The 22,553-nt window shown below is 50.3% G+C and overlaps 1 pseudogene; it reads right to left on the bottom strand.

Moving 5' to 3' along the window:
• Positions 1-9,170: 9,170 nt before the first annotated feature.
• The window catches only part of LOC102011391, a 19,568-nt pseudogene continuing 6,185 nt past the window's right edge, over positions 9,171-22,553 (bottom strand).

Below are 22,553 nucleotides of genomic sequence, written 5' to 3'. Positions count from 1 at the left end.
TTTGGGGGGGGGGTTTTGTTTTTTGTGTTTTTGTCTTTTTGAGACAGGGTCTCACTACGCAATTCAGGCTGGCCCTGAGCTCACTCTGTAGCCCAGGCTGGCCTCGAAATCACAACAATCCTCCTGCCTCAGCCTCCTGAGTGCTGGGATTACAGGCATGCGTCACCATGCCTGGCAGCTTTATCCTTCATAATTTTTTGAGACAGGGTCTTGCTATAAAGTTCAGACTGGCCTTGAGCTCGCTTTGTAGCCAAGGCTGGCCTCGAAATCACAACAATCCTCCTGCCTCAGCCTCCCGAGTGCTGGGATTACAGGCATGCGTCACCATGCCTGGCAGCTTTATCCTTCATAATAAAAGTGCAAGATGGCATTCATTTCCAAAATAAGCCTATCTCTTCCATGTTAAAAACTTGTTGAGGATTATAGCCCCCTTTCTCGATGATGGATTTGAACATGTCATTCATATACACCTTGGCTCTGGCTTTATCTGCAGAGGCAGCTTCTCCATGCAGAGAAACACTCTTGAGTCCAAAGTGTCTCTGAAATTTGTCAACAGCCCTTGCTGGCACTGAATGGGGTTGGTCTGGTGGGAGAGGCACTTGATGGTCCTGCTTGTGCATCGTCATCCTCATCTTCATCCTCGTCACCATCGCGAATGTCCGTGCTTTCTGCAAAACTGTCATAAAGTTTCTTGGCCTTCATCTGTTGGTTTTTTTCTTTTGTTTTTTTTTCTGGTACTGGGAATCGAACTCATGACCTTGTGCTTGCCAGGCAGGTGCTGTGCCTCTGAGCTAAATCCCCAGCCCCTCTTGGCCTTCATCTGGATGGTGTTGGTATCCAGCAAGATATTCTTCTTCCTGCAGTCATTTTTCCACAGGGCCCATGCAGACTCCATCCTCACTATGGCCCTATTGCAGGAAGTGACTATATTCTTTGCAGTCTTGTTAAAAGTCATTGTTGCTGTAGACCTAATATTCTTCTCACCTTTCTTTATGTCGTGAACAGTAAGTTCATTGATTCCATAATGGCAGCCTACAGCCACGTAGCTTTTGCCTTCCTTTGACATGTCAAGAAGTTCCACCTTTTCTTTGTTGATAAGCATCTTCCTCTGGCTCTTAGTTCACTGTCAGAAGCCTTGGAAGGAGCAGAACGTTTGGATGGTATCGTAGGGCTTGAAATAAATTCAAACTTTTATGAAAATTTCACAAAAACACAACACCGCAGAGCAACACTATGTGCAGCGATCAGACATCGATGTGAAGTGGACAAGAAGAGATGCCGAATGTATGGGCACAGTGTGGGAGAGCAAACAGACCAATGCTACAGTCACCGAGCCAATCAGCACGCAGGACACAGAACACAGTGCTGTGGTTGGTCGCCTTCCATTCCATCAGCCAATCGTGTGCCATGTACAATCTCACATTGGCAAACTTGCAGGAGTGGTAGTGGAGTACTGCGTTTCCATTGTGTGCAGTACAGTGTTCATCTGCTGATGAAATACATACTGTGTTTTATTTCAATTTAATATTCTTTTAATGTGTTTGAATTAACATTTTTATATTTTTATATTGTTTTAAATTTTTAGGCAAAAGTAATTAAAATCATACATGTTATATAAATACCTATATACCACAAAATCATGCAATATAGCAAAACTGTGATGCAGAATTAGCTATTTTGTGTAAAAAAGCCACCATACAGTGAAGCCGCAATAAGTGAATCATGATATAGCAAGGGTAACTGTATTCTACATTATATTCATTATATATTCTATTCATTATGTCTGTGAATAGGTTTTATTTTGGGGAGATTTTTTGGTTTTCGTTTTTTGGTTGAGACAGGGTCTCAGTACACAGTCCAGGCTGGCCTTGAAATCACTATGTAGCCTATGCTGGCATTGAACTTGTGGCAATCCTCCTGCCTCAGCCTCTCACATGCTGGGATTACAGACCATGCCCAGCATGTGAACAGGTTTCTTATATGATTTAAGATATCTCCTGCTTTTCATTGACTATGATCAATCTTATATTATTCTTCTTTGCATCATCTAACACCTCTTGGATTGTTTTTTTGTGGTCCTTTGCTATTTTTAAAGAAATCTTTCTTTTCATGATCACTAACCACAATACTGTCTTCTACATTTGATATTCTGTCTTCACACTGGCTCATTCTGTTGCATATACTTTCAATAGACTCTTTTTAATCTCCTGCATATCTCTTTGAATCTCATGGATCCTATTTCTTTTCTATGTTGGGCTTTCATGGTTTTCATCATTTTCCTAAGCACCTCTATTTTTTTTTTTATCTGTATCTGCTCTAGAGTCACTAACCATGTCTTTCTTTCTTTTCTTTTTGAGACAGGGTTTCACTGTGCAGTTCAGGCTGGACTTAAGCTCACTTTGTATCCCAGGCTAGTCTTGAACTCACAATGATCCTCCTGCCTCAGCCTCCCAATTGCTGGGATTACAGGTGTGCGCCACCACGCCCTTCTAACCATGTCTTTCATTATGGTCACCATCTCTGCAGTTATCTGAGAGATTATTTCTGATTTGATTTTTTCAAGAGGTTCCTTCATTTGCTTTGTTACTTCCGATGTTATCACTTCAGAGAGTCCAGGTGGGTGGCTTTCAAATTGTTCCACTTCAGGGACTGGGGATTTAGCTCAGCGGCACAGTGCCTGCCTGGCAAGTGTGAGGTCATGAGTTCGATTCCTGGTACCGGGGGAAAAAAAACAAAAAACAAATTGTTCCACTTCATTGCCCCCTGGGTTTGCCTTTGGCAAGCTGAAGTCCAGGGTTGCATCTTGCTTTAATATCTTCTCATTTTCTATTTTGTTTTTAGTTGAATTCCTGAGTTGGTGCTTATAAATTGCTTATGGCAGATAGCTTTTTTGGTAGTTTTTAGAACCCTTAGGAAATGACTACTTCTCAGAGATGTCTTCCAGCTGTAGCTGGCGTTTGGGTTTTGAATCTGTTACAAGACCCTACCTCTTCAATTCACTGAGGATGAGAAGTTGCTGCCTGGTTCTTTGGGTTTTCTGGTTTGGGGTTTGTGGCGTTTTTGGTTTTTGGTTTTTTTGAGCCGGGGTCTCACTCTGTAATTCAGGCTGGCCTTGAATGCACTATGTAGTCCAAGCTGGTCTTGAACTCATGGTAGTCCTCTTGTATCTCCCTCCTGAGTACTGGGATTACAGGCATATAATCACACCTGGGATCCCTCGTTCTTTGGCACTGGTCTACAGTATTGTTTATGATCCTTATGCAAACTTAGTCTTGGCATACCAGGAAGAACAACTGATTAGAACAAATATGTCGCCAGGCATGGTGGTGCACGCCTGTAATCCCAGCACTCGAGAGGCTGAGGCAGGAGGATCACTGTGAGTTCAAGGCCAGTCTGCACGACATAGTGAGACATTGTCTCAAAAAACAACAAAAATAGAACAGTTATGTCACCTTGGCTAAAACACTACAACCTCTAGTAACAGTAGCATCAAACAACCTAGAGAATGAATAAGTGTGGTCACTATTAATTTGCCATCTTTTTTTGTTTGTTGGTTGGTTTTTCTCCGGTACCAGGAATTGAATTCACGGCCTGCGTTTGCCAGGCAGGTGCTGTGCTGCTGAGCTAAATCCCCAGCCCCTTAAACAACTTTTTGTTTTGTTTTGTTTTGCTTTTTCCCGGTACCAGGAATCGAACTCATGACCTTGTGCTTGCCAGGCAGGCGCTGTGCCGCTGAGCTAAATCCCCAGCCCCTTAAACAACTTTTTGTTTTGTTTTGTTTTGCTTTTTCCCGGTACCAGGAATCGAACTCATGACCTTGTGCTTGCCAGGCAGGCGCTGTGCCGCTGAGCTAAATCCCCAGCCTAACTTGCCATCTTTAACCATATGAACTATATTTGTAATAGTTAAAATCTAAAACCAGAAAATTATATACAATAAATATGCAAAAATGGTGACTTTATCTTCAGGGAAGAATATTCAAAAGGGGCGAAGGGCAAATATAGACAAATAGAAGAAGAGAAAGAGATTAGAGGCAAGGCTAGAGGAAGAGGAAGGTTACAGAAACTTTGGGAAACTGGTGAGGACGACAGGAGGGAAAGAGAGAACAAAATAAAAACAAGAACAGAACAATACCAAAAATCTAGAAATAACGTTCATACTCATATAAAAACAAGAACAGTCAAGAAGAAAACAAAGCCAAAAAAAAAAAAACAAGAAAAGAAAAAAATGTCCACTTCAGGGTATGTCTCTGCTGTCACTGGCGGACAGAGTGAGCAGACAGAGCCCAGACCCAAGCTGATTAATCCCAGCGAGCCAGCTGCAGATTTACAGCAGGGTGGTGGATAATCCCAGCAAGCCTGCACCTTGAGCTCCGCTGAAGTTGAGGCTGGTTTCTGCCTGTCGGGCTGGGACCTGATTTGTTCAGCCTGCAACACTCCATGCACCTCCTGCTGACGTGAACCTGGCTCCCTGCCACTTGTACTTGGCTCCTTGACCCCCAGCTGACTTGAACTTGGTTCCACCTCTCCTCACTGGGAGCTGCGAGGGGGAGCCCACAGCTGGTCTGAGTTCCGAGCTCAGTTGTCCCCTCTCGAAGATGTCTTCCAGCCAATTGCCCTCTCCTGGGGCACGTCTGAACCTGAATAACTTCCCAGTCCCTGCAGTCTGCTGCAGTGCTCTGTCCCACTGGTGCATTTCTCCACGCAGGCCTCTGGATCGCCAGGAGTCACCGTGCATCTGCCTGTCCCATGTAAGGGGACCGGGCTCAGGGAGAAAGCGCCACCATCCACCTCCTTCTTCTGCTTTGAGGTCTCTCTCTCTTCGCTCCCGCTGTGGGCTTCGATTCTCACTTCAGAGTCTTGCTGGGCCCTAGGGACCCGTTTCCCTCCTTCTCTTCCACACGTTGCTGTATATCAGCATCTGGACACCAAATCTCGGGGAGTGCAGCATCACTTACTGTCGCTGAGCAAAAGTAACTGGCAGAAGAGTGCCTCAGTCTGCAAATACGTGCTCCATCATTGCATTTTCAAATCTAAATATGTATGTTTTCTTTGCAAATATGGAGATAAGGTTTAAGAGGATGTAAACCAAACAACACTCATTACATATTGCCAGGCATGGTGGCGCACACCTGTAGTCCCAGCCCTCGGGAGGCTGAGACAGGGTTGCTTCGAGTTCAAAGCCAGCCTGAACTGCATAGCGAGACCTTGTCTCAAAAAGACAAAAGGCAACAACAACAAAAAGCACTCATTACACAGAACAGTTTGGCACCAGGGCATGAGGTGGGAGTGGCCACTTGCAAGGGCAGCATTTTTGGGGGTTTTTTTTGAGACAGGGTCTCAGTATGTAGTCCAGGCTGGCCTTGAATTCACTATGTAGCCCAGTCTGCCCTCAAACTCACGGCGATCCTCCTGCCTCAGTGCTGGGATTACAGGTATGTGCCACCACACCCAGCTCATAAAGGCAGCTTTTCATTTGTGTGTGTGTGTGTGTATGTGTGTGTGTGTGTGTGTGTGTGCACCCACGTGTGTGTGTATGTTGTTTGTTGTTTTCTGAGACAAGTTCTCACTATGGTCTAGGCTAGCCTTGAACTCCCTGTGTAGCCCGGGATAGCCTCAAAATCACAATCCTCCTGCTTCAGCCTCCCCAGCAGAGCTTTGATTCTTTTTTTATTGTAAGTGTTGTTTTCACCATTTTGAGAGATTTATTTACTGGGATTGGTTTTTAGCAGCTTTAAAAGTTTATGAAGATTTACCTTGTGGATGTGGATCGATGGCAGTTGGTCATTCTCAGCCCTGCTGGGAAGAAATAGGCCTCAAGGACCCAGACTTGTGGCATGCACATGACATGCATGTGGCGCAGGGCTTGGCCGGCGATGGGGGTGAGAAGGCACGGACAGCTGCCGGGCCTGTGAGGGACATGTGAAGCTGTGTGCCAAGCCCGGGCAGGGCTCGTGATGGGCACTGGATGCAGACAGACGGAAGAAACACAGCTGGTGCCTGGCTGGGCGGGTGGTGGGTGGGTAAGCAGTTTCCCAGGGAGCGAGGCTGGTTTACCAGCTCAAACCCAGTGAGTGATAATAAACGATGGAGGGGAAGGAGGGAGAGGAGGAGGATGCGTACACAACGGAATGAAGAATGGATGAATGAAGAATGGATGAATTAATGAATGAATGAATGGGCAAGCTCTGCCGCTGTCTATAAGCAAACGCTCCCCCTCCTTAGCGTCCCACAGGTGCTCCTGCGCTGCAGATGGACCTCTTATTGCAGAGGCTCCCCAAGTAATGGGGAGCACAGGGAAGATGAGGGGGCTCCAGGGACAGAGGGAGGAAAGCAAGCCACTGCCGCTGGGGGGCGGGCAGGACCGGTGATGGCGGCTAGGATCGTTCGCCCGGGGCCTCTTTTTTCCACTTGTGCAATAAGGAGGTCAGCGCTGCCACCTCTGATGTCGGGGAGCACGGAGAGGGTCCGGGACACTGCTCACGCCCCTCCGGTCACAGCCCCGGTAACCTCAGCCCCGGCTGTGACCTCCCCGATGCACTGCCCTGTGGCAGCCATGCTGAGACCTCCACGCCCCTTCGCGGTGCCCTTGCCCACGTCCTTGAGCTGTCGTAACCATCGCTGCCCGGTGCCCAGCGCCTCAGCCGGTGCGGCCCCAGACCCCGGCTGGATCCCTCATTTGCTGGGGAAGCAGCGCAGCCTCCTCCGGCCCACATTCCGCCACACGGCTCCCAGCTCGACCGTCGGTGACCTCCGTGCTGCTGACGCCACAGATCAATTCTCCGGCCTCGCCTCTCACAGGCATGCGACCCGCCGCCCCCGGCCCCCGGCCCCGGTGAACTTCCTGTCCAGCCTCTTGGGCTGCTCTTGCCCTGGCTTCCTCCCAGCGCTGCCCGCTGCTTCATCTCCCTCCTCCGCCACCTGAGTGACGGGCGACCCTTGCACTAATCTCCGCTCACGCCACGCGGCTGGCGTCCAGCTCTGTGGCTTCACAGACCACCTCGAAGCTCTCCCTCAGGCCTCAGCTTTTCTCTTCCCTCTGGCGGCGCAGACTGAACCACCCAGCACCACCTCAGGGCCTAGGGGCATGGCCTGGCACGAGTGGGCTCTACGGTCCTCCCCCCCAGTCCTTCCTGTGTCACCCCTCTCCTCCCCCGCCGGGCCGTCCTGACTGGTTACCCTTGATCCTTGATATCAGTTTGACTGGCATCAGAAACGCCTCAGAGATTAGTAGAGCACATTTCTGGGTGTGTCATGGGGGCACGGCCTCGGGGACTCTGGTCACTGCCTCTTCCTGGCCAGCTCTCCCCGTCTCCGCTCCAGCTACCAGGAAGTGAGCGACTTTCCCTGCTGCACCCCTTCTGCACCCAATGCTTCTGCCTTTAGCCAGGCTCCAGGGACCGAAGCCTTCGGAGCCCCGAGCCCGAGGAAGCCCTCCCCCTCTAACGTGTGCGGCGGGATTCAGTCCCAGCGACGGGAAACTCACTAACCACTGCCATAGACAGAGGGCTCCGCCTGCCCCCAGCAGACAGACCTAAACCCCACAGAGTCCCTGTGTTCTGATTCTCCGGGCGGCCCCCGTCCTGCCCATCCCACCTCCAAGACAGACCCCCCTGTCCGCTTCTTGCCATTTCACTGTCACAGTCAACGACAAGCCACTCATCTCCAGCCGGGCCGTCCCAGTGACCGCCCAGGGTTTCCACCTCCACTGAAGTCTCCGGCTCACCCTGGACAGCTCACCCCTCCCTTGCTATGTGTGCAGGGAGCTCTTTTCATTTGATTTGATTTGATTTTTTGAGACAGGGTCTTACAACATTGTGCAGGCTGGCCTGGAGCTCGTAGCGATCCTCCTGCCCCAGTCTCCCAAAGTGCAGGGATTACAGGCGTGCGTCACCACGCCCGGCTTCCCCTCCCTTCTTACCCCAGCCCTCTGAGTTGGCATCCCGCTCTGACTGGCCTGGCTCAGGGGCTTCGATGTCTCTTTGGCTTGAGACCACACACATACACACACACACACACACACACACACACACACACACACTTCTTTCTCGCCCTGACGGGTCTTCCTGGAGCTGCCATCTTCTCATTACCTAAACTTCAGTTCAGCCATCACTCCCTCAAAGAAGAGCCCCCCAACTCCCCAGAAATCAGCCCCTCTGAGTGCTGTAATCACAGGCAAGGGCCACCATGGGGCAAAATCCCCCAGATTCTTAGGGCCACAGCAACAAACACTTGTAAGCTGGGTGGTGTAAAATAATAGAAACTCTTCTCTTGGCTAGGTGTGCTGGCGCACGCCTATATTCCCAGCACTCGGGAGGCTGAGGGAGTAGGATCACCATGAGTACAAGGCCAGCCTGGGCTCCATAGTGAGTTCAAGGCCAGTCTGAACTGCATAGCGGGACCCTGTCTCAAAAAAAAAAAAAAAAAAAAATCAATATAGAGTCCAGGAAGTTATAAAGATGGGACAAAGAGGTCCTGAGTTCACTTTGTCCCATTTGTCCCAAGGATTACACCTTGTATGGCGCCAGAATATTGTGTCTTTACATAGAGTTTCAAAATCAGGAAATTGACATTGGCACTGTGTGTGTGTGTGTGTGTGTGTGTGTGTTTATGTGTGTGTGTGTTTATATGTGTGTGTATGTATCTTTCTATGTCATTTTAACCCATGTGGAAATCTGTGTAACTATGGCAGAATTAAGATTCAAACTAGTTGGCCATGGTGGTACACACCTGAAATCCCAGAAGTCTGGGTGCTGAGGAGGGAGGGTTAAAAGCTTGAGGAGCCTGTCCGAGGCAATTTTATTTTTTTTATTTTTTTATTTTTTATTTTTTTGGTTTTTCTCCGGTACCGGGAACCGAACTCACGACCTTGCGCTTGCCAGGCAGGCGCTTTTGCCGCTGAGCTAAATCCCCAGCCCCCCGAGGCAATTTTAAAAGTCTGTATCAAAATTTAAAAAGAGCTGGGAGTGTACTTCAGTGCAAAGGCTCAGGTTTTGTTTTTGCTTCTTTGTTTTTTGGTTTTGGTTTTTTTGGGACTGGCCTTGGACTCCTGGTGATCCTCCTGCCTCAGCTTCCCAAGTGTAGGGATTATAGGCATGTGTCACCACGTCTAGCAAAAACATACGTATTCTAGAACGAGTATTATGGGAATACCCTCTGAGAGCTGCTGTTTCAGATGATCTCTGCGGTCCCTTTGCGGTAAGATTGTCCAGGGATGGAGCCTTCTCTATCCTGAGTTGAATTGTGTTTCCTGACGGGAATGTTCACCTGGAATGTGGAGGCAGAGCGTGTTTGGGATAGGAGTCTGAGATGTTTGAGGGTCTCCGCTGCGATGAGTCTGGCTTAGGACAAGCCCTGAATCCGGGGAGGAGTTTTCCTTTCCAGACAGTATTGATTTCAAAATTTAAAATTTTGATTTCGGGGGCTGGGGACTTAGCTCAGCAGCACAGCGCCTGCCTGGCAAGTGCAAGGTTGTGAGTTTGATTCCTGGTCCCGGAAATAAATAAATAAATAAATAAATAAAATAAAATTTTGATTTCAAAATATTGATTTCAAAATTTAAAAACATCTTTTAAAAATCAGTTTCGAGCTGGGGATATAGCTCAGTGGCACAAGCGCTTGCCTGGCAAGCACAAGGTCCCAAGTTTGATTCCCGGTACAAAAAAAAATCAGTTTCCTGCTTCCATGTTCAGAAGCTATTTCTGTTGGCAAATGTCATTAGATCACGTGTGGGGTGCTGTTCTTAGTGCCCAATAAAGGGCATTGTTTATGGCTTTTACACTGTGATCGTTTGGGACTGGAGGGCAGGAATTTGCAGGCCTCTGTTGGGGTGGTGAATGCAAATGGCTTCCCTGTTGCTGAGTGGCCCCCACTCACACCTGAGGTGACAGGCGCAAGAGGACTCAGGCTCGGGCTGACACTTTCTCTGTCACCTAGCAGGGTCACTGTGGGGGCAGGGTCCTATTTAATTTTTATCCATTTGAGAAAAGTCAACTGTGATAACTGTTATTTGGCCAATGACTCGACATTTTCTCGCGTTTCTACCACCACTGCTGTGAAATAAAAGACGTCAAGGACTTCGGTCAGTCTCAAGACAATTTTGGATTGACTTTTGTTTGTTTGTCTTGTTTTTTTGAGACAAGCTTTCCCTATATAGCCTGAATTTGGAGTCCTCCTGCCTCAGCCTCCCCAATGCTGGGATTACAGGTGTGCACCACCACACCTGGAACTTAGGACAGCCATTTTGCCCAAGGTGCCTCGGCTTCTCCAGCCACTGCTGACTGGTTCAGAGATGGCTCAGACCCTGTCAGGACCAGTTAGGGTCCATGAAGAAGTCCATCCAACCCCCAGGGTGCCAGGTAACAGAGGTATTGGGCGGGGAGTGCTAGAGCCAACAGTGGCCGTGTCCACGACTACATGGGGACATGGGCCACATGAAAAGGATGAAGCCAGCAGAGGAAAGGGAGACCAGGGCATAGAGAGACAGTCCCAGTGGCTCTCCACTGCTGGCTACTTTCCCAGGCCCCACGTTCCTCCCTGGGTGTGACCCTCAGTCCTGTAAGTCAATTTCCCTGGATTAAGAAACAGCCAGCTGATTAGCACGGCTCGAGGGTGTGTCTGGGTGTGTCGCAGACCAGACAGATGGCCTTGGGGACTGTTTATGCTCCTCCCACCCCTTGTTCTCCAGCCTGGTTCCTGCTGTGCGTCCCCAAGCCAAGAACTGTGCAGCTTCGTGGTGCACACCCTCCTGCCTCAGGCTCCTGCCTCCGAGCAGCCAACCCAGACTGGACTGGCAGCTAGTTCACTCTCCTCCCTTAAAGCAGGGCATGCGTGAAGAAGGATGCACTGAAGACATGTCTAGCTAAATGGATGCATCCGGAGGCCAGACTCTGCAGTGAGATGAACCGGACACACATGTGTAAACACCGCATCATTTCTCTGGTGTGAGAAACTGAAAGTGTAAATAAGGGCAGAAATGTATAACAGAAGGGGCTGGGGATTTAGCTCAGCGGCACAGCACTTGCCTGGCAAGCGCAACGTTGTGAGTTCGATTCCCGGTACTGGAAAAAAACCAAAGAAATGTATAACAGATATTGGGAATTGGGAGGAAAATGTTCCAATGGGGAGGGGAGCAAGGGAGCGGAGAGAAGGAAAGAAGAGACAAGACAGAAAAAGATAGAAGGAAAAATGGCAACAAAGCCTTTGTAAATAAAGAGGGGAAGGGCCGGGCATATGGCTCAGTGGCACAGCACCTGCCTGGCAAGCATGAGGTCGTGAGTTCAATTCCCAATACCACCAATAAAAAAAAAGGAAAAAAGAGGGGAAGAAAAGCTGAAGGTATTATAGACAGCTAAGTTAGGTAGGACTATTGCAGGCAGTCAGACAGGGCTGGGCCCTTGAGATATGCACGCAGAAGACAGCCATGGCTGAAAGTACATTTACTGAAGGTCAGGCTTCAGGAAAAAGAACTACTCATCCATGTACGCCCCCTAGGGGTGAAGAGCAGTGATTGACAGTCTAACTAGACATCAAAGCCGGGCGTGGTGGTGCACGCCTGTAATCCCAGCACTTGGGAGGCTGAGGCAGGAGGATCGTTGTGAGTTCGAGACCAGCCTGGGCTACAAAGTGAGCTTAAGATCAGTCTGAACTGCATAGTGAGACCCTGCCTCAAAAAGACCCAATAAATAAATAAATAAACCAATGACATCCATCACCTTGGGGAGGAGGACCAGACCAAACCTCCTTACTCCTTCCCTCCCAGAAAAGTCCTTGTCTGCCCATGTGTGCTTGCTGCGTGCCTTGTTTCCCCATTTGACCCCCATTTGATCATATTACCTAGCAACTATACTCGTTGTAACCTTATTGGTTGACCGTAGTTCTGTGCCAGCTCACACCCGTCCTACGATTTGCCACTGGATCAATACTACCTAAGCGACTATACTTGTTATCTTATTGACTGGTTATAGTTCTGTCCCACCTTAAGCCCACCGCACCTCGTGGCTTTGCTCCATAAAGCACCCTTGAGAAGGGGGGTTGATGGGTAACCCACTTTCCAGGCCCTCTTAGACAGAAGCTTTCTTTCTCTCAATAAATTCTTCCTACTCTTAATCTACATTGTTCCTAGAATTCACTCCTCGATTTTAGGGAACATGAAAGTGGTGTTTTGAGCATCTAGAGGGTTGGGGGTTATCATTCCCTTATATCAAAGAGAAGGGACGGGAATGGGGGAAAAAAAAGAAGCAGCAAGATATATCATGTACAGGTACAAATTCCCTCTGATGAATGTGATCTTTATGTATACCTAAAGTGTATCAATTAAAAATACTAAAGATGGGCGTGTGGCACATGCTTATAATCCCAGCACTTGGGAGGCTGAGACAGGGGGATTGCCTTGAATTCAAGGGCAGCCGGGGCTACATAGTGAGACCCTGTCTCAACTCCCCCCTATAAATTGTGTCAGGTTTTGTGTTCCCCGATGGGAAAGATAACTGATACACTTGGTCACAAAAAGCTAGTATACCTCCCATTTTCCTCCAGCTATTTTGAGTTGATTTACTGTCCCGTGTAACCCACAGACCTCAGATTGGCCTAGCACATCAACCCCCTCTCTGCACAGGTGGAGAAAGGGGACGCAGGCCTCCCAAAGGCTGGGTCTGAACTGTCTAGGCCAGGCTTCGAGCCCAAGTTTCCCAGTGGTGCCTGTCATCTCTCTCTGCACAGCTGCTTCTCCTGCTGCGCCAGGTGACTCTTCCAAAACCCTGGGGGGATATTCCCCAGTTGTGGGAAAGGCTTCAGCACCTCCTACCAGTAAAACAGAGGAGAGGGGATACAAATACAGGGAACATGACTGGAGTCTGGGACTGGGACCCTTGGGGCACCGAGGCTGATCCGCCACACGCCGGGCCCTGGCTGCGGCCACTCGCAAAAGAAGTGGACGTCAAAGTAGGTCTTCACCTCGTGCAGAACTCACGCAGGATTCAGATTAAACAGAGCCAGTAAATATTGCCTAACTCTGGCCAAAATGAGATCAAAGTCCAGAGGCCTGCTCAAGGGTTCTCAAGTCTTCCAGCCCCTTGAGGTCACTGGAGCTGCCACCCGCTCCGGTCGCCTCCCCTCCCCACTGCTCAACGTGTGTCTGAAGCTCTGGGCCATCCAGAGGGAGCGCTAGGCCCCAAAGGTTTCCCAGAGTCTGGCTTCCTCCCTGCCAGCTGAGGGGTGACAGAGGAGGCGACCCAGCAGCCTGCGTGGGAGCTGTTTCACGGGATGCATCACAGCCAAGTCCTAACGTCTCCAAGACCACAGCAGTTCTCGGGGACGTGGCTGGCTGCAGGCTGGCTTTATGATCCATCCTCCGCAAAACCAGTCCTGAGTGTCCCATCTCGGGACACAGGTACGTGAGGATAGTCATTGTCCGCACCCGCTCAGGAAAAACTGTCATCACCAAACCTACGATTGAGACAATAAATGTAATAATTTATTGTGGTGGTGCACACCTGTGATCCCAGCACTCAGGAGGCTGAGGCAGGAGGATGGCTGCGAGTTCAAGGCCAGCCTGGGCTACATAGTGAGTTCAAGCCCAGCCTGAACTATGTAGGGAGACCTTGTCTCCAAAAACAAACAAACAAAAAAAGATAATGAAACAAGAAAAGAAATTCGGAGTGCGGTGAAAATCCAGGGGAGAGGGAGGGAGGCCTAGCGGAGGGTGGAGTGGACGGTGGGGTGGCTGCCTGGATGGCCTCTTGGGCAGATGGTGACAGATGTGCCTTAGGGGTTAGGAGGGGGCATGGTCCAGGCAGAGCCTGGCAGAACCTGGCAGAGCGGAGTGGGCAGTACCTCCCTGGCATGTCCATGTTCGAGGGACGGCGGACGCTCGGGAGTGGAGGAACCATCCTGGGAAAGCAAACAGACCTTGAGGCACTTTCAGGCTCAGTGAATTTCACGTTTCCTGTTTTCTTGACCCTGTTGTGTGGTTTAGAGTAAACCTTGCGGTTGCTGAGTTGGCAGCCTGGACAACCGTCCTGGAAACCAACGGCCTTGGTAGCCCGGATCACTTGAGTACGTGCACTCTGGGGAGTTAATTCAAGAAAAGGCAAGGAAAAAGATGGAAGCCACGACCCCCAGGGGAGGCAGAGGGCTGCCGAGGAAAGGACGGAGGCTTCGAGTCCCAGCCCTGCCGCTTAGGCTGACGGACAGCAGCCACTGAGCAGCCTCCCAGAATCTGTGAAATGGAGCAACACCCTGGCCTGTGAAGGAGATGAAAATCAAACATGCAGCCCGGCAGCGGCAGCCTGGCCCTCAGCCGGCTCCGACGGGACCGCCGCCTCTCTCCCAGCCCTGAATGCAGAGCCTGCTCGTCCTGTCACTTTCCTGGACGTGAAGCTGGGATTCTGGCACCTCGCGGCGAGGGCAGGTGCCGGGTGAGATCCTCCTCCTCTCTTTGATCCTGACTTCTCTTGCACAGTTTACTGCAGAGATTCGTGGGGGGAAGAATGGAGCCCAAGTCCCCTGTGAATGTGAATGGGCGCATCGGAGGGCATTAAACGCTCACTCAAGCCTGTCACTCAGGGCGAGGCCCTCTGGGACTCCTGGTCCTCTGCTGCCACTGTCTGGTGACAAGAGGAACTGCAGGGACCCTGAGGGATAGGAACCCACACAAGAGGCACAGCAGGGACAACAGAGTGGGTTTTAACAGCGGCAGCCCCAGCCTCACCTCTTGCAGAAGAATCTAAGACCAAGATACATGTGTGTTCTTCCCAAGGCGGCTACACCTCAGGACCACAGTCAGGACCTGGACCCAGAGCCCTGAGGTCTAAATTTAGGGCTGTAGTTGAACCTTGTGCCTAGTATCATCTTTGTTTTTGGGTTTTTGTTTTTTGTTTTTTTTTCTATTACCGGGAATCGATCTCACACCTTGTGCTTGCCAGGCAGGCGTTGTGCTGCTGAGCTAAATCCCCAGCCCCCTAGTATCATTTTTGGGTCAGCAGCCTGGAAACACTGCAAGCTTATCAGAAATTACCTGAATGTTCTGGAAGCCACCTGAATGTTACAGAAATTTCTTGAATTTTCTAGATGCTATCTCAGTGTCCTCATGACATGGTTGGTTTTCCCCAGGGCTAGTAATTCAAGAGAGATAGAAACAACCAAATCTTTTGGCTGGGCATGGTGGCACACACCTATAATCCCAGCACTCGGGAGGCTGAGGCAGGAGGATTGCTGTGAGTTCAAAGCCCGCCTGGGCTACAAAGTGAGTTCAAGTCCCGCCTGAACTGCATAGTGAAACCCTGTCTCAAAAAAAAGGAAAAAATGAATTAAAAAAAAAAGAAACCAAGTCTTTTATGATATCCTCTATAGAAACACATAGTCATTATTGCCATATTCTACTGATCTCACTGACGGCTCCTATTTGAGAGTCTGCGAGGGGCCTCCCCAAGGGTGAGCACCAGGCAGAGGGTCCCGGGTACGATCTTGGTGCCTGCATGGATGAGAGACCATTCCAAAAAGAAACGTGGATCTCAAAGGGAACCACTGCTCCATCAACTGATTTATGGTCACACACTTTTAACTCCCCCTGGGGTCACACACAAACAACACAGAGACCAAACCACCTCCCAAAAATGAGCTGGCTCCTCCCATTGCATTCTGACTAAGATGCAAAAGCCTCAGTGTGACCTCCAGGGTCCAGCATAGCCGACCAACCCCCAGCCCTCCAAGGGCCTTCCAGCCTCAGCTCCCGGCCCATCCCTCAGCCTCACTCAACTGCAGCCTCCTAGGGCACAGGCCACCCTCAGGACCTTGAGCCCACTCCCTCCGCCTGTCTGGAGTGCCCTTCTCACCTCCAGTGAGGTCCCCTGGGTGTTTATTCACCAGTGCCCTGGGACTTTTCCTTTGGTGTCACTTTTCACAAATAAGTCGCTGTTTGGATAACCTTGTAAGTGTCTCCTGCTCAGCCGCCAGGCTTAACGTGCCGTGGGAGCGGGTTGCCTGCATCCCCAGTGGGTCTGTGCATGCAGTAGGTGTCTAATAAATGCCCGGTGACAAGATGCAGTGAGGGGTGGGCGCTGGGGCTCTCCCCGGGTGCCCTGGCTCGGGTTTCTCTTTTGTCATGTGGGCCAGTTCTGACTTGGAGCTCCTGAGGGACAAAGGTCTGGGGCATCGCAGCCACTCCTGTGGCCCCATCGAGTACGGGGTTTTTCGTCAGATCTCAGAGAGGAGCTGGTCCCAGGGCCTGGCACGACAGCCGTGTTGGTGGCCCTGCCAGTGCGTGACCCCCTTCCTCCCCGCTCAGCCCCTCACACCCCAGTGTGACATCCAGTGTCTCACTTCTTTCCAGAGAGGCCCCACGCGACAGCCTGATTCCAACAGAGGCAGGAGATGGTGTCACGGGGAGACCGAGTCACGCAATAAACATGGACTCAGAGCCACTGACGAGCCAGGGACTGTGCCCACACTGGGTCCTCAGGAGGAGTGGGGACAGGGTATCTGTCACAGACTAGGTGTGGTGGTCCAGACCTGTAATCCCAGTACTGGGGAGACTGCAGCAGGATGAGCTCCAGAAGTTCAGGGTCAGGCTGGGCTATGTCGTGAGCCCACCTGAACTACATAGTGAGACCCTGTCTCAAAACACAAAACAAAACAAAATTTAAAAAAAAAACAAAAAAAATTAATAGCTCACACACAGTCTGGAAGGAAGGAAAGAGATCATCCTGGTAGAGGGGGATGAATGTCAAGGCGATGAGTTTGGTGCTAGAATCTGGGGGGCCACAGTCTCTGTCTCAGAGGTGAAGAAGGGCCAGAACTTCTGTTTTTCTTAAAATGAAGAAATGCTAAACGTAAAATTACTATCTGACCCAACAATTCTTTGTATGTGTTTTTTAGTTGGTTACTTTTTTGAGACAGGGTCTCGCTATGCAATTCAGACTGGCCTTGAACTCACTATGGAGGCCAGGCTGGCCTCCAATTTGTGGCAATCCTCCTGCCTCAGCCTCCCAAGTGCTGAGATACAGGCATGTACCACCATGCCCAGCTTATTTTATTTTTAAGGAAGTCTCGCTAAATCACTCAGGTTGGCCTCGAACTTGTGACCCTCCTGCCTCAGTCTCCCAAGTAGCTGGGATTATAGATATGCACCACCACACCTGGCAATTTCTAGCGGTTTTGCATTTGTTTTGGGTTTTTTTGGTATCGGGAATCGAACTCAGGACCTTGCGCTTGCTAGGCAGGCACTTATGCCACTGAGCTATATCCCTGGTCCCTCAGTTTTGCATTTCAATGTAGTTAAATCGCTCAGCCTCTCTCCCTTCGGGTTCTGTCTGCTGCATATGCACAGAAGGTTCGAGATTCCAGCAGAGCGGTGCCTGAGAGGGCGCACGTCTGAGGATGTTGGAGACAGAACAGGAACCCGGCCTTGTCTGAACCACGGTGGGGCTGGTGTGGGTGGTGCTCAGGTGAAAGGGTCACAAAGGCTGAGCGTGTCCAGTGCGGTGCCCTGGCCAGCCGCCGCCGTCGTTCTTCCAGGCTCCCGGCTCCACAGGTCGGGGAGGGGTTGACACTCAGCTCACACCAAGGAAAAGCTGGGCGTTGTGAAGCCTAAGAGCCTGACATATTTTTGAAGTAGTGGGTATTGAACTCAGGGGTGCTCTACCACTGAGTTACACCCTCAGCTCTGTTGTTAAAACTTTTTAAAATTTTTACAAGGTCTCAATGAGCTGCTAAATTGCCCAGGGTGGGCTCCAATTTGATATCCTCCCGTCTCTGCCTCCTGAGTAGCGGGGATCACAGGCACGTGCCACCATGCCCGGCAGTGCTGTGGCTTCCATTGGCGGCATTTAAGCAGGATGCAGACGTGACTCTGACGCTCTGGGGGATGAGAAGCGGAGGCCCAGAGAGGGCGTCCTCGTCACTCAGATCCAACGGCAAACCCCAGGGTTCAGACCCTTGTGGCCTCCACAGCCCTGAGGCCAGGATGTCCTACGGTGGAGCGGGTGCATCTGGAGGCATGGGGCACATCTGGGGCATCATGGGGAAGGAGCGGGGCCGCTGGGGCAGGCAGGCTGGCCACCAGCGTGTGGGGTGCCGTGACAGGAGGCAGTGGGCGGCTGTCCCCAAGGAGGGCACAGGGCCCATCCTGCACAATGGCGGGGGTCCTGCGCCTGCCTGGAGGAGGGGCACTGTGAGGGCCGGGAGACAGACGTAGGGACAGTGACCGGAGCCCCGGACTCCTTAACACTGGACCGTGAGGTTCCAGGCAGCACCGTCCGCAGAGCCCCGGGTGTTTGTGCGTTCCCTCCCTGCTGGAACGGACACTTATTTGGATAAACGCTGCCCCTGAAGAAGGAGGTCTCCCAGAGGCTGAAGGCGGCAGTGAATTCGCTCTCAGAGCTCTCGAGACAGTTTATTTGTCCAAGGTTCTGGTGCAGTACTAGGATGAATAATAGAACCGTTGAAACTGTGAAAATGAGCAAACTTTGGGAGAGCCTTCGTATGTTCGTCCAGGGATCCGGGTCAGCCGAAGTTTGCGTCTGTGCCGCTGATTTTACGCACGCCCAAACTGGACTGACCAGCATTCTTTGGTGCACGCTGAGTGACCTTTTCTACAGCAAATACAGCTGTGATCGTGCTCTGTGATTTTTTAATTGGAAGAGACTAGAAATAAGATCTTGCATGAATACATTTGCTTTATTTGGTTTTAATTAATAGACTTTACATTTTAGAGTAGTATTTAGGTTTGCAGAAACATTGAACTGGGCATGGTGGGGTACATCTATAACCCGAGCTCTGGGAGGCTGAGGCAGGAGAACTGCATATTTGAGCTCAGCCTGAACAACACAGCAGGTTAGCAAGACCTTGTCTCATAACAAAAAATTTTTAAAGGGCTAGGCGGGTAGCACAGTGCAAAGGCCCTGGGTTTAATCCTCAGCTTCTGTTAGTGGGGGTTTGGCTTAATCTCACAGGGTGCAACCTCCCCAGGTACACAAATACAAAGGCAGCTGGGCGTGGTGGTGCACGCCTGCAATCCCAGCACTCGGGAGGCTGAGGCAGGAGGATCATTGCAAGTTCGAGGCCAACCCGGGCTACGAAGTGAGCTCAAGGCCAGCTTGAACTGTATAATGAGACCCTGTCTTGAAAAGACAAAAAAAAAAAAAGAAAGAAACACAAAAGCAGCTTCCCACCTTGCCCTCTCTTCTTTTATACCTCTTCCTGTTAAGAGCATGATTGCCTTATCTAACTCCTCTTAAATTCTCACTTTCTCTCTCTCTTTTTTGTTAAAAGTAGGAAAATTTTATTGGGAATAGCTCAGGAATAACTCCTGAGAGGCAGATGGGATCCTGAATACATTCCCCTTTGTTTTTTGAGACAAGGTCTCACTCTGCAGCTCAGTCTGGCCTTGAACTCACTATGAAGCCCAGGCTGGCCTCGAACTCACAGAGATGCTCCTGCCTCAGCCTCCTGAGTACTGAGATGACAGGCTTGTTCCACCACACCCGGCTCAGTGGATTTACCTGGGGGCTCTAGCCGGCTCCAGTTTACTGCCACAGACTGGGTGCACCCCGCTGACTCCAGGGCTTCCCACATGGACACAGGGACTCAGCTGAGGCCTCACAACCCTAGCAGGCCAGTTCTTCCGCATCTGAAAAGACAGGCAGGCCCCCCTGACCATGCCCACCTCCCTTTCTGTGTCCCTTCAAGCCCCACATAGTATCCGACTTATCGGGCATGAAAAGGTTTGATTCTGCAAAAGAGAGCAGAGGCCAATCCTCCATCCGAGGGCGTGGTGGCTCTCTGGAGTGAGAACCGTCCTTGCTGAAGATGACTGAGCAGAAGGGGATCGGGTCCCTGGGAGACATCGCCCTACAGGTCCACCCCACAGCAAAGCAAAGCAAGGATAAGCGCTCAGGAAGCATGCGGGTTTCCCAGGGCACATAGAGAGGCTCACTTACACTGTCCTATATTAAGTGTGGAATAGCACTACATCTAAGAAACCAACATCAAACTGACATCGACTCCTAATGTTAAAATATTTTATTGCACTCAGGTGGGTGGTAAATGCCTGGAATTCCAGCACTCTGGAAGGTAGAAGGATCAAAAGTCTGAGCCCAGGGCTGGGGATTTAGCTCAGTGGCACAGTGCCTGCCTGGCAAGCATGAGGTCGTGAGTTTGATTCCCAGTACCAGAAAAAAAAAGTCTGAGCCCAGCCAGGAGTGGTGTGGCACAAGCCTGTAATTTCAGCTCTCTGGAGACTGAGGCAGGAGGATCGCTATGAATTCAAGGCCAGCCTGGACTACATACTGAGACCTTGTCTCCAAAAAAAAAAAAGTGAGTCCAGCTTGGGCAATTTAACAATTTATTGAGAACCTGCTCAAAAATAATTTTTTTTAGCCAAGTCTGGTGGCACACGCCTGTAATCCCAGTACTCGGGAGGCTGAGGCAAGAGGATCATTGCGAGTTTGAGGCTAGCATGGGCTACAAAGTGAGCTCAAGGCCAGCCTAAACCGCATAGTGAGACCCTGTCTCAAAAAGACAAAAAAAGATAATAATTTTTTTTAAAGCATTGAGGATGTAGATGAGTGTGAAGGCCCTGGATTCAATCCTAGTACTAGAAAAAAGGGGGCAGAGTTTTATTACTGAGTGCTATTGGCTCATTTCTCTAATCCCAATGATTTAGGAGGCTGAGGCAGGAGGATGGCGAGTTCAAGCCCAGCTTGGGTAACTTAGTGAGACTATGTCTTAAAAACAGAAAGCGCAGCTGGGCGTGGTGGCACACACCTGTAATCCCAGCCCTTGGGAGGCTGAGGCAGGAGGATCGTTGTGAGCTCGAGACCAGCCTGGGCTACAAAGTGAGCTCAGGGCCAGCCTGAACTCAAGAGTGAGACCCTGTCTCAAAAAGACAACAGCAACAAAAAAAACCAGAAAGCGCCGCAGAGGACGCTCAGTGGCACAGTGAGCTCTGGCTTCAATCCCCAGCACCGAAAAGTAAACCACTGCTGAAAAGCACCGTGACCATCGGGGCCTTCAGCAAGTTGCAGTTTTTGCTGGCTGCTCTTGCCTCGAGTGTGGGCCACTCCCCCCCCCCCGCCCCCGCATCCGAGGCTCGAATCTGAAGGTTAAGTGGCCGTGGCAGTTTCTTAAATGAGATGGCAAAGCAGGCTGCCAGAGAATTGATTCTACCTTCATGACAGATTTCTCTGTAGTGAGCCATGTTGCTTGATATCGTTTCATCCACGCAGGAGCTCCCTTCAAAACTGTCATCCTCTCTAACCACTGCTGAGTTCCTGCCAAATGCTGTTATCATATAAATAAATAAATAAATAACCTGTTCTCGTCATTCCAACTGCCTTCAGGGTACCCTTATCAGGAGTAAATTCCATCTCAAGAAACCACTCTTAATCTAGCCATGATGCTGCATGCCTGGAATTCCAGCACTCAGGAGGCTGAGTCAGGAGGACAACAAATAAGTGGGGGGCAAGTAAAATAGCATGCTGTGCTGGTTACAGTTCAGTAAAGAAGTAAAAACTTCCATGTACAGTATTTTTTGTTTGTTGTTGTTTTTTGAGTCAGGGTCTCATTGTGTCGGTCAGGGCTTATGGCAATCCTCCTGCCTCAGCCTCCAAAGTGCTGGGATTACAGGCGTGTGTGTGTCACCATGCCCTGCTCTGGCTTTTGATTTAAAGTGAGAGTCCTAGGAGCTTCCTTTCACTTGCACAGGTAGAGACCCTGTAGGGTCACTAGCCAACCTCATTTCCATATCGTGTGGGCTCCGAGACCTGAGGAGCGGGAGTTTAGGTGGGGACACTCAGAATGGGAGGGCACTCTCCTCCCCTCTCCCAAAAGGGACAGACGAGGATCCTGGACTATGGATCCCTTGCCAGCTCCAGAGGAATCTCCCACAAGCTCCCTGACCAGCCTCGGTCCCCTGCCTACAGCCTGCCGCTGCCGTTGCTCTTGAGACCCTCCGGTCTTTGTCCCTTGTCTTGTCACTTGTCCAAATGTGGCCTGGCCTTTGTTAGAAATGCTGGCTTCAGCCGGGCATGGGGGCGCACGCCTGTAATCCCAGCACTTGGGAGGCTGAGGCAGGTGGATCATTGCAAGTTCAAGACCAGCCTGGGCCACAAAATGAGTTCAAGGCCAACCTGAACTGCACAATGAGACCCTGTCTCAAAAAGACAGAAAAAAAAAAAAAAAAAAAATGCTGGCTTCAGCCAGGCTAGTGGTGCACACCTGTCATTCCAGCACTCGGGAGGCTGAGGCAGGGGGATCATAAATTGGAGCCCAGCCTGGGCTACACAGAGTTCAAGGCCAGCCTGAACTACAGAGCAAGACCCTGTCTCAAAAACAAAAACATGTTAAAAAAAATAATAAAATAAAATAAAAACATGTTTTTGTCATTTTGCTGTTACCCATCTCTTATAAATGTTTCTCCCCGCTGCCCCTGCACGGCACTGAGTGGCTTTGACTGGGGCTACCCCATTCACGAGTCAGTGAATAAGCAAATAAATACATTCGCTTTTTTTTTTGAGACAAGGTCTTGCTGTGGACTATGTAACCTAGGCTGGTCTC

The sequence above is a fragment of the Chinchilla lanigera genome, unplaced genomic scaffold (genome assembly GCF_000276665.1).
Source record: "Chinchilla lanigera isolate Chin_1 unplaced genomic scaffold, ChiLan1.0 scaffold00050, whole genome shotgun sequence".
Lineage (NCBI taxonomy): Eukaryota > Metazoa > Chordata > Mammalia > Rodentia > Chinchillidae > Chinchilla > Chinchilla lanigera.
The sequence above is the reverse complement of the archived record's forward strand: the minus strand, read 5'-3'. Positions and strand labels throughout refer to the sequence as shown.